Source organism: Stegostoma tigrinum, chromosome 15 (assembly GCF_030684315.1).
Source record: "Stegostoma tigrinum isolate sSteTig4 chromosome 15, sSteTig4.hap1, whole genome shotgun sequence".
In the NCBI taxonomy this organism is placed as follows: Eukaryota; Metazoa; Chordata; class Chondrichthyes; order Orectolobiformes; family Stegostomatidae; genus Stegostoma; species Stegostoma tigrinum.
Genome location: NC_081368.1, coordinates 59,803,583 through 59,819,480, shown reverse-complemented (window position 1 = coordinate 59,819,480; position 15,898 = coordinate 59,803,583). Strand labels below are relative to the sequence as shown.

Below are 15,898 nucleotides of genomic sequence, written 5' to 3'. Positions count from 1 at the left end.
ATAAAAACATCAAACATCCCTGAAGGATAGTTTTTACTCTACAAGCATGCCAATTTATTTTGCTGTATGACTATTGCACATGATGAAGGTTGCTGCCACCATCCGCTTTAAGTCTGGGAAACTATAGACCCTGCTTGATCCAATGCAGTCAAAGTAGTCACTTCTTGGCCTGACCTAACAAGAAGGGTCGTTTGTAGTTGTCAAGGTCTAATTTATCGCCTGTTGACAACAAGTTACTGGTTCCATCGATATGCTAGACATTGTTACAGAAACTTTGAGGAGGACCACTCTTTCAAAAACTTCAGTCTTTCTGTCCCCAAGTGCGTCATAGTGTTTGGCGTTTAATGGCACTTCACAATATGAACGGTCAGCCCCTTTTAGACCCATAAGCAACATTTTCCTTCAAGTAAACACATCTGTGAAGAGAGAAGTAGAACAAATGTTTCAATTCCATCATGCATTTTCTCCCCTCAATCCCTTTACCTTATTATTTGTGTATATTTGTGTGGATAATCACATTTTCCATTATAGCCTGTCCACTCAAATCTAATCAACAAACTTGGGTTGCTTGGAGAATCCATTTTTCTCCTGGAGCACATTTCCTTCGGACTTGGTGAACTGAAGGTTTGCTGGGTGGCACACCAGTTTCTCTGCTTTTCTTGCTGGCAGTCTGAAGTCTTTAGATCTCTTTAAATTGAAAACATTTCATGTTTTATGTACACTTACAGAGAATGTCTTTCCTGTTGGGAAAAAAAAGGCAATTACTTCTTTACGATAGCCTAAATCTTCAAAACTGACAATTTTGTCCTTGAAGTGATTTGAATGATTGGACATGGTGTTCTCTTCTCAGTGGTAACTTCTACTGAGATGTAAGCACTACCTATTCAACCTGCCTGTAGCTCTCAGCTGAGACATATAGACATTTCAATTCAACATGGTGATTGCTTTGGACTCTCTTGTGCTCTCAGTGACTGTATTTATTGGAGAAGCCAACATATTCACTTCCTCAGTTCTGCTATTTGAGGATTACTTTTGGCTTGGCATGATCTCTGACAGGGTAACTGGAGATTCTTCTGAATAAGGAGATAAAGTAAAGGAATCAAGATTTTTTTGGAACTTATCTCTTCAGTCACCTCAGCTTCAAATGTCAGACTTGAATCTATTTGTTTCCACAAGCTGTGTTTCACCCCAGGTTACATCAGCTGCAGATTCATCAGTTGGTTCAATCGGCTCATTAGCTATCTCATTGCTTGTTTTCTTTGCAAACCTCTTTGACTTTTGCAGGCTTCAATGTTGTTAATTGTTTCAATCACTCGTGCCAATCCAATATAGTCGTTGAGTGTATGAAACAAAGTCATCATCTCAATGAATTCTGTCTTTTTCAGGTTTCACCATGAGTCCAGGGCACCCCAAGATCTCTTCTACCAGCTGCGGGTTGTTCCTGGACAGCTGTTCCTTGGTAACTATTCCAATTTGAGACAATCCTTACCTCTGTATCGTGTAACTCCTTCCATGGTTTGAAGATTAAGGTCAAGGCATGACTTACGACTCAGGAGTGAGAATACTTGGTTATGAGGTAAGTATATATTTACTAATATTTGGTGTCCCTGTATTAGAGAGCTGTTTGTAGGATACTTTTAACCTTGAGTGCTATACTTCCTGAACTAAATAGATTCTAGCTGTGCACCATGTCACTATCTGATAATAGAATAATACTGACCTTAGTGTCTAACTTGAAATTCACCAGATAATAATTGGCATAAATATCAGCTTGATAAAATGTCAATGATAAAATGGATTACTCCCTTCCTCTATGAACAACTTAGATTTCTTTTCTCTGCTCCATTTTTTTAGCCCCTTTGTATGGTAGATATTTGATACCATTATTTTCTGAAACTGAATCTTACTTGTGTACATTTTTGGTAAATTGCCTAATGTGTGACAGATGAAGCATTCACTTTTGAAGGATGAATAGTTTCTGTGTCTGAGGTTTCTTTTCTACAGCAGGTTGACAATAATGTTTAGTGTCTAATGCCTAATCTACATGTTTCTCACATGTTCTTGAGTAAAATTAATACTTTCAAACTTGCAGCAGCAGATTCTAAATCTTTGTTAAGATCCAGTTAAAAAGTGTGGGCTGATTCCTTTCTCTGTCCCACTCGCACACTGGCCTCAGTTTGACTCTGAAAAGGGAGGTGATATAGCAAATGATGTAACACTGCATTTAGATCAATGCCAGAAACGAGCCAGCCAGATTCCTTTAGATAACAACCAAAGAAAAAAGCTATTTTAAAAACAGATATGTAAAAATGATCCAAAGATTATTAACAAAATGTTTAAAATGAGTAGGGGCCGCACAGTGGCAGAGCGATTAGCACTGCTGCCTCACAGTGCCATGTACCGAGGCTCAATTCCAGACTTGGGCAATTGTCTGTGTGAAGTATGCACATTCTCCCCGTCTCTGGATGGGATCCCCCCAGCAATCCAAAGATGTGCCAGTCTGGTGGATTGGCCATGCTAAACTGCCCCATATTTTTCAGGGATGTGCAGGCTATGTTAAGATGTGAGGTTAGAGAGATAGGGTGAGATGCACTTTAAAGGATCAGTACAGATTTGATGGGCTGAATGGCCAGTATCTGCACTGTATAGATTCAAAACTATGTTTTATAGACATACTTCCTGAAAAATAACACACGCACACACATACACAAATAAATGAAACTGCCGAGTATTATCGTAAAAATACTTTGTCAAGTAAAAATTTAATTTTGGGAAAAAGGTTCAGTTACAAGTTGTCCAAGTCCTGGCCTACAGCCAAAATCACTTGTCTCACAAACTGTTTACAATGTGGTTTCTTCCTGGATCAGTCATGAATTGTCGAAATCTCTTTTGCTGGAGACGGTGGGATAGGTTCAGATTCCTTTAAGAACCTTCCGCATTCAGTGAAGTCTTACAGTGGATCTTAAAATCATTTGAATAGAAGGGTTTCAGAGAAAGGAACAGCAAAAGCTGTTTGCGCTCTGATGAGTTCTCTCTGTGTTCAATATCAATATATTTATTTACAACACAAGCTGTCATGTCATCTCTCCCTGAGAGTGTTGCAGACTTCATGCCTCTATCCAAGCAGGTTGTTCTTTATAAATGTAACATTGTTACAGTCGACATCCTTTGCTTTGTAGACAGTTAATTCCAAAAGATTCAAAAGCTAATTAACTACATTGTGGACTAATGCTTTACATTACACATCTTCATACAGTAGAATTTCTTTACCAACACCCTGAGACCAAGAATGCTGTAGCATAACGAGAAACAGTGATATTAAGCAGAAGCAGCAAGCGAATGAATTGCAGCTTGGAAGAAAATAGCAAAATGGAAAAATAATTGCCCCCTTACCAGAGTGCTTCTCAAAAAGTGTACGTGTAAGGTGAAGTGTGCCTGATATTTTGAAAGAAGATTTATGAGGCACCCAACCACATCAGATCCTGCTGCAAAATTAAGCAGCAGACAGTTCAGTACACTGCTGCAAGCTCATAGTCAATGTGCAGACAGCATCCTAGTCAGCCGATGGATTGACAAGGAAAATGCTCCATATGACAAAGCCATAATAATATTCAATGCCTATTTCAGCCTGCAGAAAAATACCATTGAGCAGGCAAAGTTTAATATGTAGACAGAGAGAAATTGTGCGTACATTTATCAATTATCTGCACAGGCTGGCAGAAAATTGGACACGGCAGCTTAAAAGAATAACTAATCAGGAACAGGTTTGTTGTCAGACAAAACATGATCAGACCTCTTGCATTTGAAGGATGACTTGACATTAACCAACGCCATTTATTTGAGCCGGCAGTGGCTCAGATTGATAAAGAAACTCATATTTTAAGAAAGGAGCAATTCAATGGATTTTAGTTTAAAAACAAATGTCTATCCAGAAATAGGGAAGTGTTAAGAGAGTTTACCAACTACTTGGCTAGCTGCTATTGGCAAGGCAAGGAAAGGAAACAACACTAAAGTCAGACTGACGAAACAGCAGAATGCCAATTTTTTAAGGCACTTTAAAGTCACAACTGGGAGATTACACTGTGCAAGCAAAGGGAGAAACACTCAGATGATAGCAAGATCCAAGAAATAAAAGATACGATTGATATAGAGATGCTGTTTGAGAGCAAGATGAAAAGATTGTGTTAAAGTTAGTGGAATGCTGAAATCTTAGTCGATGGACATAAGACATGTTTTAAATTAGATACTGGCAGAGTAGTTTTGGTTCTTTCTGATGCTGAACCGTGGTAACAGAAAAATTCTCCCAAGCCATCATGAATAAAACTACAGTGACCAGGTGGCATGGATTTAAAGTCATGGAAAAATTGCAGAAATATTATATGTGGTCTAGAACCAGAGGTGATCACTTTTAAGTGGAAAGCTTGCATCAATTGATAGCTAATATACAAAGTATAGCAATTGGAATGCTAAGAACTTCCACAGCTGTTCACAGGATTAGGGAAGCTGAGAAAAGCTTATCACATTGCTTTGCTTCCTGAAATGAAGCCAGTGTGTTTGTTTACACCCACAATCATTCCTCACTTACTCTGCCAAGGTAAAGCAGGAAATTGATTCAATATCAAGGTAACAAGTAACTTCACCTGTAATGAAAAGCTGGTGCCCAGGGTGGCCCAAGTCCCAAAGCCTAATGGATTGATGAGAATCTGCACAGATCTTACACTGCGGCACAATGCAAATGAACACAATATTCATCCTATTTCATCTCCGGGTGAGGGTTGAGCAAGGTTGGTAAAGAATGCAATGGTTACAAAGCTGGAAATTAACAGTGGGTTTCGACTCTTGATGAAGAGTCTAAATTGCTCATAATCTTCCTCATGCCAAATGGGAGATTTTGGTTCAATAGGTTCATCTTCAGAATCACATCACTACCAGGAATTTTCCAGAAGCCGATTTGATCAATCCTCATGACATGGTACTAGAGTGTGAGCTGTACTACAATGTCCTCAGGAAGCAAGTGTTATATTCAATAATAAATCAGTGTTCTCACACCCAGCCAGCGAGTTTCCTTGGCATGTTGTAGGCACATATGGTGTCAGATCCATAAAAGAGCATCAAAAAATTTCTAACTCCTCAGGACAGCACAGCACTTCAGAGATTTAAGGGCATGTTGAACCAAGTTGGAAATTTTATTGTTAACGAGACATTGCATCTGTTGTAACAACAAGGTTGTGTATCGTGCTGGGAAGAAACAAAAACAAATCCATGTTAAATTACTTGATATATTAAGTCATTATGATTCAGAAGGAACTGCTATTGTTACTGCACATGCATCTTCGATTGGATTAGAAGGTATACTTCAGTATTAATGGCGTGGGCACAGGAGACCAGGTTTCTATGCAACCCTTTCACTGACAAACACGATATAAAGGTATGTAGTAGTTGCTGCATAGGCTTGTGAAAAGTTCATATGCTATATCTTTGGCCTTCCCTTCTTGAATGAGGCAGTTCATAAATGTTTAGTTAATTGCAAAGGTATCAGCAAAAATGCTGCTAAGAGTAAAATGTTTCCATCTGATAAAATTTGATGCAAAGACTAAGCATGTGCAAGGAAAACAACATAATTAAGAAGATGCTTAATCTCATATCCCTGTGGTAAGGCCTGAGCAAATGGATACAAGGTGGTCTGGAAAGTGACCTCCTTGATTTGATTTATTTGAGTTGATTTATTGTCACATGTACCTAAGTAGAGTAAAAAGATTTGTCCGTGAGCAGTACAGGCAGATCACAGTAAGCAAGGACATACAGATCATAGGGTGAAATAAACTTAGGCAGAGTGAGGCATACAGGTTATACCACGCAGGACATGCAAGATCAACATTAACAAGATCAATATTATTTGAAGTTAGAGAGTCCAGTCATCTTTTTAATAACAGTAGCAAAAAGGTGTTCTTGAACCTGCTGGTGTGTGTGTTCAAGCTTCTGTATCTTCTGCTCGAATGAAGAGATTGTAGCGTATTACCAGGGTGGGATGGATCTTTGAATTGTCCACCTCCTGGTGGACCATCTAATTAAGCACTGCAAACAGCTTCCTGCAGTACGAGCTACAATTAGAGAGTCCACAGCAAGGGGAGACGGTGTCTCCAATGGTAGAGCTGGTCTCTGCTAAGGCAGGAAAGCAAAATGAGTGAGGTTACCTCAGCTCACGAATATCATATTGTCTGCTGTTGTTGTCTAATAATATCCTTGGTCATTAGTTGCCACCAAAGAATTGTTGCAAAGTTTGATGAGGTGAGTTTAAAGTCTTTTTGGCTCAGATATTCCGAGAATTATTGGAGTGGCATAGATTAGCAATTGCACATCAAGCCTTCATGTTAATCCTGACATGGCTGAATCTGACAGAATTGCCGGGGAATTGAAACTCTTCCTAACCTAATTATACTCCTAATCTATGCTGCTCCCATAACTCTCAGAACATGGGGGCTAATGAGCTTCTTTTTATAGACATCAAACTCTGTAGCTATCCTTTGACAATAACTAATGACCAAATGACATCACACAGAGATCAGAACATGCATGTGCTTCTGATGTTAGGAACCTTTGCTTGCCAGAAGATGAGGAATTTTATTTCTCTCCACATGGATGCTGCCAGACATGCTTAATTTTGGCAGCATTTTCTGAGTCTCTTTAGACATAAGGGACAGTATATTTAATGCTCTCCTTGGCTTTTCCTTTTTTGATTTTACATTAAAGTAATGGGGCCAGGTTGAGCTCAGAAAAAGCTACACGTGGAGAAAAGCCAACAGTCAATTAGGAAATTCAACAGGTGATAAGCAACAAGATAGGGGTCAATGGGTGAAAGGAGGGAATTGGAAGAACCTACCATAATCCTATCCAACTGGGATTAGAGTTAGTGAAGTAGTTTTCCTAAAATCTAACCAACATCAATCAAAATTCCCCTGTTCTGACAGATAGCCTTGCATTACACACAATTTTATGAAGATCACATATTAAAAAATGAAATAAGAAAATCACCTGAGGATTATGTACTACTTTATTTCAGAACTTTACAGAATCATTGAGTTGTTGTAGAACAGAAGAAAACCATTCAGCACATCACGAATGCACCGACTCTCCAACTGACCAATTTATTAACCGTTATTCTTCCATCTTCTTCTGAAAAACATACTTGACCTCATCCTCACCAAGCTGTCTGCCACAGGTGCATTTGTCCATCACAGTATCGATAAGAGTGATCTCTGCACTGTCTTTGTGGACACGACATCCCATCTTCACATTGAGAATACCCTCCATTGTGTCACGCAGCACTATCACCGTGCTAAATGACTTTAAACAGATACAACAACTCAAGACTGGGCAGCCATGACATGTTGTGGGCCATCCGCTGTAGCAAAGCTGTACTCTAAAATCTCATGGCCCATTTTTCCCTCCACTCAAATATTAGCATCAAACCAGGTGATCAACCCTGCTTTAACGGAGAGTTCAGGAGGGTATGCTGGGACGTCAGGCATTGCTCAAAGTAAGGCAGCAACCTGGTGAAGGTACAAAACAGATCTACTCGCATGCTTAACAGCAGAAGCAACAAGCGATGGACAGAGTAAAGTGATTTCCACAGCCAAAGCATCAGATCTAATTTTTGCAGTCCCTTCACATTTAGTCATGAATTGTTATGGATAACTAAAGAACCCATGGTAGGAGGAGGCTTCACAGACTTTTCAACTTCAAGAACGAGAAAAGTCAGCTTAACATAAAGATGAGCATTCACAGTTATCTTCAGCCGGAAGTGCCAATTGGATGCCAACCTCCCCTAAAGGGTCCCAGCATCATCGATGTCAGTCTTCAACAAACTCAATTTACTCCATGTCTTTTAAATGTTGTAACTTTAACAGCATCCACCAGTTCCTCTCGCAGTTCAGTACATAAACGAACCACCCGCTATGTCAAAAACTTGCCTCTCAAGTCCCTTTTAAAATTTTTCTCCTCTCACCTTAAAAGTATGCCGTCTAATTATGAACTCCCTTAAGCCTAGGAAAAGACCTTTGCTATTCACTTTATCTATGGCCTTTCTGATTTTTATGAACCTCTGTAAGGTCACCCTTCAACCTCCTATGCTCCAGAGGAAAAAAGTCCTTGTCTACCCAGCCTCTCCATATGACTCAAACCCTCCAATCCCTGTCATATCCTGGTAAATCTTTTCTCCTCATGACAGCCTTGGACAAAATGAAGGAGCTGAATTTCTGATATGAGGAGAAATTGACTGCCCTTGACATCAAGCCCATGTGTCACTGTCTGTAACATCAAGGAGCTCGAGCAAAGCTGGAAGCAATGAGACCTAGAGGGGAGGGGGTCGGATCTCTTCACTAGTTAGAGTCATAGAATCATAAAGTACAGAAGAAGCCCTTTGGCCCTTCAAGTCTACACTGGCAAAAACTATTCTAAATCTATATTAGTCCTAATTTCCAGCACTTCGCCCATAATCTTGAATGTTTTGACATTTCATGCATTTGCCCATGTATTTTTTTTAACGATTGTTAGGTTTCTCACCTCAACTCTGCTTCCAAGCAATGCATTCCTGATTCCCACCACCTTCTGTGGGAAAAAAAATCCTTCATGTCGACTTTAAACTTCTAGATTTCACTTTAAAATTATACGCCCTCGTTATTGATTCTTCAACTAAGAGTAACAACGGCTCCCAATCCAACATGCTTCTGCCCCTCATAATTTTATACACTTCAGTCTGGTCCCATCTCGGTCTTCTCAGCTTCAAAGAAAACAGCCCAAGCTTATCTAGCCTGTGATCATAACAAAACCGCTCCATCCCAGTTACCACCTCGGTGAATGTCCTCTGTGCCCCCTCCAATGCAATCATATCCTTGCTATAGTGCAGTGACCATAACTGCAAACAGAAGTCCAGCTTATGTACAGCTCCAACAAATCTCTCTGCTTTTTATCTGCATAATCTAGGCCATGACTGTTAAAGGCAAGCATCCCGTATGTCTTCTTATGACACTAGTAATCTGTCATGCCACCTTCATGGATCTGACAACAAGCACGCTAAGATTCCTGTGTTCCTCTGAGCTTCCCCATGTCACTGATCTACCCATCTGACCAATCCGACCATATCCTTCTTCCTCACCATCAGCCATCCAGTCAATCTCCATGTCATGTCATGTCAGGCCATACATGGCCCATTTGAAGGTGGTTGTGATTGTTGGAGGTTTGTCATTTCAGCTCCAGGACATCTCTGCAGGAGTTCCTCAGGGTGGTGTCCTAGGCCCAACCATCTTCAACTATATCAACTTCCCTTCATTATAAGTTCAGAACTGATGATAGCACAATGTTCAGCACTACTTACAATTCAATAGATACTGAAACTGCCCATGCCCAGAGGCAGCAAGATGTGATTGAAGGGCTTGAGCTGAAAAGTAGCAAATGGCATTTGTGATGCACAAATGTCTAATAATGATCATCTCTCATAATATTAAACCTAACCATCATTGCTTGACATTCAAGACCGTCACCATAGCTGAATTCTCCCATTATCAACTTTGTGGGGGTTACCATTGATCAGAAGTTGAAGTGGACTTGTCATATTTACACAGCGGCTAAGAGATCAGGTCAGAGGGTAGGAATCCTGCAGTGTGTAACTCATGTTGTGACTCCCCCAAAGACTGACATCTACAGACACAAATCAGGAACGTGATGTAATACTCCCCACTTTCCTGGATGGGTCTAACTCCAACAACATCCAGGACAAAGCAACCAGCTTGATTAGCACAATATTTACGAACATTACTCCACCATCATACTCAGTAGCAGCAATGACTATCATCAACAAGGTCCACTGCTGAAATTCACCAAAGATCCTCAGACAACATCATCCAAACCCACAGCCACATGCAATTAGGAGGACAAGGACAGCAGATATGCAGGAACACCACCATCTGCAAGTTCAGGATTGGGCTAATAATTGTTTATTTTGCCAACATAGAATACCAAGAGCAGGCAATGGCATAGAACTCTTCCCTCAGCAAGAAGCCTCAGGTATTGATACATTGCAGGTGACATAGACACTACATTGTTTAGACAACCATTGGGTCTTTCACACAATCCAGAATGTCAGAGGTACCTACTATCTCTGTCCCTAAAGATTTTTCGTCTCCTTCCGAGCCTGTGCTTCATTCCCATCCTTGACGAAATCTTTGTCTTCAAAGTTTGGAATAGCATCAATCTCACACTCCATCCTGAAAGAAAGCCTCAGGTCCAGTGCAGCTTCAGGCATGTTGTAATTTTACTAAGTTCTGTCTGTCAGCATCTGAGCCTGCTTATCTGATTTAACTATTCCTTTTCACCTGACTACCTTTTTTGAATAAGAATAAATGGAAAATGATCTTTTTATAAATGATTTAAATGATTGTTGCTTTTCAAACCAACTGAAGCTAACTACTTCATTCTGACCCATGCCAACTTAAATTGTGTCCAATATTTCCCCCAATAGCTACATCCCATAAATGATTGTTTCTTTTTAGAAGAAATTGCTTCCTCTACTGTGCTAGTTTATCAGCCTGATTATCTTTTATGTGGCGTCTTACTGAATGCCTTTTGGAAATCCAAATGCCACAATATTGACTGTGCGTTTTATCCACATTGCTCCATTCTTGAAGAACTTTAATAATTTATAAAGCACAATTTCCTTCTCACAAAAATATGGTGTTTCTGGCCAATCATGTTATTATTTTCTAAATACACTACTCGTATGTCTTAACTATTGGATTCTAGAACTTTAACAGTGACAATTGTTAGGTTAACTGATCTATAGTTTTCTACTTTCAGTCCTCCTTCTGTTGTGAACAGACCAATTTTAGGGTTAAGCTTCATTGCCATAGAATTGGTAGACTGGTGTGCCAAGTCACTGCTCAAAATGTAGATTATAACATCCGGGTTATATTGGGCATTAAAAAAAAACAACTGGCACCTAGGTACCTCCTGCAGTGGGTGACCAGGGGAGTATTTAGCAATAGCAGTAGTTTTGAACAATGATGAAGCACTTTTTTTTCTGGGGTCCAGAGGAGTACTTAGTCTCTCCTTAACCCTACATAAGTAACAAGATCTCTTTATCCTCTGTTTAGTTGGACTTCACCTGGACTTCCTCCAGATGAAACAGCATACAGTACACCATAATGTCTCCAACCGATTGCCCTCCAAAATGGCAACTGTGTACCTATGTATGGTAGGAAGCCCTGATTTTTTTAGAGTGAAGGGCTGGCTGTCAGATTCAAACATGTGCTTTAGTGATCCAGCAGCAGCTTTGTTTTTAAAGACACTGTCAGCAGACTGAGAGCAGGGGAGGGGGTAATAAACTACATCTCATCATTTCATGAGTGCCACCTTTCTATTTCTGACCAGTCGCGTCACGGATTTCTCACACTGTTCCTGAGGTGATGGATTTACATAGCTGTCATCTGTGAATACAACATTAATGGTGAATTGTGAAAGTTGATGCACAACAGTTATATATCAGACGCAGCTTTGATTACCAAGGTTAAAGAGAAATTTCACTAGAGTTACTTGTTTGTTTGCCATTCAGGCCCACATTGTTCTATGTGTCTGAGATCAGGAACTCAACAGTTTCTCTGTTCCTTGGTATTTTATGTCAGTGTTTGAACATATTGATTTGTACTTAAACAATGTGTCATTCTGATTCTACTGGTAGGTTTGACTACTGGCAACTGAACTCATTCGTGAAGTATGCCCTATACAGCTGAATGAGCTTATCCCTGTAGAATCCTATACATCTCATTAAGCTTAGCCTTTTATTGTGTTGCTTTTGTTTTTTTGATTTCATCCCTAGACTACCCTAAGTACTTTATTAAGCTCTCTGGAGTGCTTCAACCTTTCCATTATATCATCAAAATGCATTTTGAATTTCCCTAATGTTTTGTTTCTTTCATCCCGCCTGCAAATTATTCCAAGCATATGTCAATTTTTGACATGATTTTTTAAAAATTACTTTGCACTGATTTTCATGCATTTCCTGTAAAACTGACTTAATTTGACGTAGAACTTTGCAATTTTAGATTTAAATAAAGCTTAAAGCACCAATGTGTGCACCAATTTCACCAATTTCTCTTTCACCTGCTCGAAGAAATTCTTTGGAATTAATGGAGGTCTTTAAGCAACAACTTGGTTGATTTTTTTATTGTTTTAAATAATCTCGTCTGCATTATGACATGTCATTGATTATAATAATCTGTTTTTTGGGAAAAATGGATGGGACTTTTTTTTAAATGAGTAGCCACCTTCAATGTTGTGCAATAAATTGATTTTGTTTTTATGTTTAACACATTAGCTTGGTCAACTGATACAATTCTCAGTTCTGACTAGATTAGATTAGATTCCCTACAGTGTGGAAACAGGCCCTTTGACCCAACAAGTTCACACTGCCCCTTGGAGCATCCCACCCAGGCCTATCCTGCTATAACCCACACACCCCTAAACACTATGGACAATTTAGCATGGTCAGTCCACCTAGCCTGCGCATCTTTGGACTGTGGGAGGAAACTGGAGCACCCGAAGGAAACCCAAGCAGACATGGGGAGAATGTGTAAACTCCACACAGACAGTTACCCGAGGCTGGAATTGAACTCGAGTCCCTGGCACTGTGAGGCTGCATTGCTAACCACTGAGCCACCGTGCCACCCCAGGGGTCCTGTGTGTCTTATCATCCAAATTAAGGTTAACTATTTTCATATCTTCCTGATGTAGTTGGACAGAAGTGCTGTTCTTAGATGCGTTTTAAAATAAGACCCTAATTCCCTGCGCCCACCCCAGTTCACAGTGAAAGTGGACATTGACTACCCAGTAAATATTAAATATTCATGTTTCAACACTTGTTAAAGATATGCGGGTCCTACATACTTTTAGAAACAAGAAAACAGCTCCAAAAAGTCCATCTTGGTTCTGATCTCCACAGGAGTTGTCCTATTCATTGTGTCTACTTAGTTCCTCTGTCCCTTTACTTCATTCTTCCTCATCTACCTCCCTAACGTATTCTTAAATTGTACCATAATCTTTGCTCCAGTCCTTGCTTCTGGCCATGTATTCCAAAGCCTCTCAAATCTCTGATTATAAAGATTTCTTCTCCCCTGTTCAAAATGTTTTATTTTTAAACTTTTATCTATCTCCCCTTGTGCAGATGTAACTGGAAGCAATTTATTTCCAACTGTGCTTCTCATCCCTTTGTAATTTTGACCACTTTGGGCAATTCACTATATAATCTCTTCTATTGGAACAAAGACAGCTTGTGGTCATCAACATGAAACATATTTTTTTCTCTAAAAGAACAGACAAACTTTTAATTTAATAGCATTGAATCTCTACAGTACAGAAAAACACTATTCAGCCCATCAAGTCTGCACTGACCCTCTGAAGAACATCTCACCTAGACGCCTACCCTATCCCCATAACTCTGAGTATACTATGGTTTATCCACCTAATATGCATACCCCTTGGCTTTAAGGGGAACTTTAGCATAGCCAATACACCTAGCTGGCCCATCTTTGGACTGTGGGAGGAAACCAGAGCACACAATGGGAACCCATGCAGACGTGGGAATATTGTGCAAACTCCAAAAAGACACTCACCCAAGGCTGTGATTGAACACAGGTTCTTGCCCTGTGAGCTAACGTGTCATCTATTCAATGTATACCACCTCTGACAGTATAACATTTCCTTTGCCCAAAATTTGAACACTACACTACATGATGTGTGGGGTGATTATAGGATTGATGCCACCACTTCCTGACTTAGACACCAGTTTGTTATCATTGGACCTCTTTAACATTTCTGTTCAACTAACATACCTGAGAGCCAGCTTTGCCTTATTACATCTTTCCAGAGGGAGGTGAACATAAAGCTTTGCACAGGCTGAAGGCTACCACTTGCTGCAAGATGCCACTGTTTTTATGCATATTTCTTTGTGTTACTTGATAGGAACTCAACAATTCTCATGAATCAAAGCTCCGTCAACTTGCAGAGCTGTGCACCTGGCAAGTAAATTGTACTTATCAGAGCAGTCGTCTCAATTCCTTCATTCTATGTCAGTCAATTGTGCCACCTATATTTGAAACTCAGTAGAGGCTATTGGATAATAAGCACTGCCCAGTTCAGACACGCCTCAAGACTCTTATGGGCCCACATACAGGCCTACGCTGAGAGCCATACTTCCACAGACAACATTATAGAACACGCCATCACCATGCTATGAGTCATAGAAATGTCCAAATCATCCATGCTGACCAAATATTCTAATTTAATCTTATCCCATTTGGCGGCATTTGGCCCATATCCAACCAAACCCTTCCTATTTGTATACCCGTCCCTTAGTTTTAATGTGTTTGATATCGGCCTAATCTATTTCTGTGTGCTTTAGATTTCCATGTTCTCTTTTCTAGTTTAAATGATTCTTCACTTCCCTCACTGGTGTAGCAATGGTGAGAAAACTTGTGAAATGAGAAAAAAAAATTCTTGCATAAAGAAGCATTTTCCCGTTTCTTCTGTTCGGCTATTAATAGTGACTTTAGAATCTCACTGTTGAGTGGCGCCTACCTGATTTCCATCCATTTAATGGCCTGGTGTTGTTATTAAACCAGAGAACCTGGTAATGTTTTGGAGATCTAGTTTGAATACTGCCATGGCAGCTGCTGAAATTTGAATTCAATAAAAAAAATCTGCCATGAAGAATGTAATGATGATGAGCAACTCACTGTCAATTGTCAGAAAAAGACATCTTGTGCACCAATGCCATTTGGGGAAGGAAACTGCTATCCTTATCCGCTCTGGCCTATACAGGACTCCAAACTCGACATGTAAAGCAGACTGTGTACCACTGACTGCAGTTCACCAAATGCTTGTTGCAACCATCATGCAGCTACTCCTTCAGAACAAATTGTACAGGATGCATCTTATGGCTTTTAGGTTGCTTTCTGAGCACTCACTCAGTTACCACTCATTTGGTGGCTGCCAGCCTCTCTGTGGGATGCACTGATTTCTTAGCACACAAGATATTTCCAGCTCAGTTACAGGCTGCCAATTTCCGTGGTTTGCATTACTTTTTATCACTAAGGAGAGGCAGCTTATTAATGGTAGGGGGCACTGAATAGTTAATGAGGCAGACATGTTGCTGTGTCCCACTGTGCTACATCAGCATCAGAACGCACACTGTTCAAATTCAGGCTGTTTGCCACAGTCAGCCGTACTGCACTTGAGCCTCCCAGAATCCAGGGATCTATGCAGGCAGGAGATTGGGAAAAGGTCAGATGTACAAGCAGTCGAGGGATTGCAGGGAGGCTGTGCCTTGATGTTTGGAGACATTAGCCCAGAGGCTTGATATGGTCAGTCAGGACTGACCTGACATGTCAGACCGTGAAGATTGGTCAATAACAGTCAGCACAAAGTGGGTAATGCGAGCTTGGAAATTAGCTTCATTGTATGGAGTCATTGAGGGAAAGATCACTGAGGTTTGAAATAATAGGGTGGAATCTTGTAGCGAATAGAATGGGATATGGTGGAAGGGATGCTTCAAACAGGTCATATCAATTCTTGCTCCTATGTGCACAGCCAAAAAAGACATGCACGCTGAGTTGAAGTGGACACTTTGATATTTACACAGAGAAGCTCAATGGAAATGAAGCTGAAAGGTCTCTGGGGCTACATGGACAGGAATATAAAGGAAATGAGGGGATGGGGGCAAATTTGTGTATCACTGTTCAACCTGGAAGTCCCTCACAGTGAAATTTGGGTGAAACTTTGCCATGTCAGAATGACATAGTAATGGTACAAAATGGTTGTCAGCACATAAAGAATTCCTTGTAATTTGGGC

At 40.2% G+C, this 15,898-nt stretch overlaps 1 long non-coding RNA gene across 1 annotated transcript in view; it reads left to right on the top strand.

Annotated features, from left to right (window-relative positions):
• The window catches only part of LOC125458610 (uncharacterized), a 176,563-nt gene that overhangs the window by 95,859 nt on the left and 64,806 nt on the right, over positions 1 to 15,898 (top strand). The window contains exon 2 of the long non-coding RNA XR_007248865.2: positions 1,386 to 1,576. This is a non-coding gene — a long non-coding RNA (uncharacterized LOC125458610). The remainder of the gene's footprint in view (positions 1 to 1,385; positions 1,577 to 15,898) is intronic.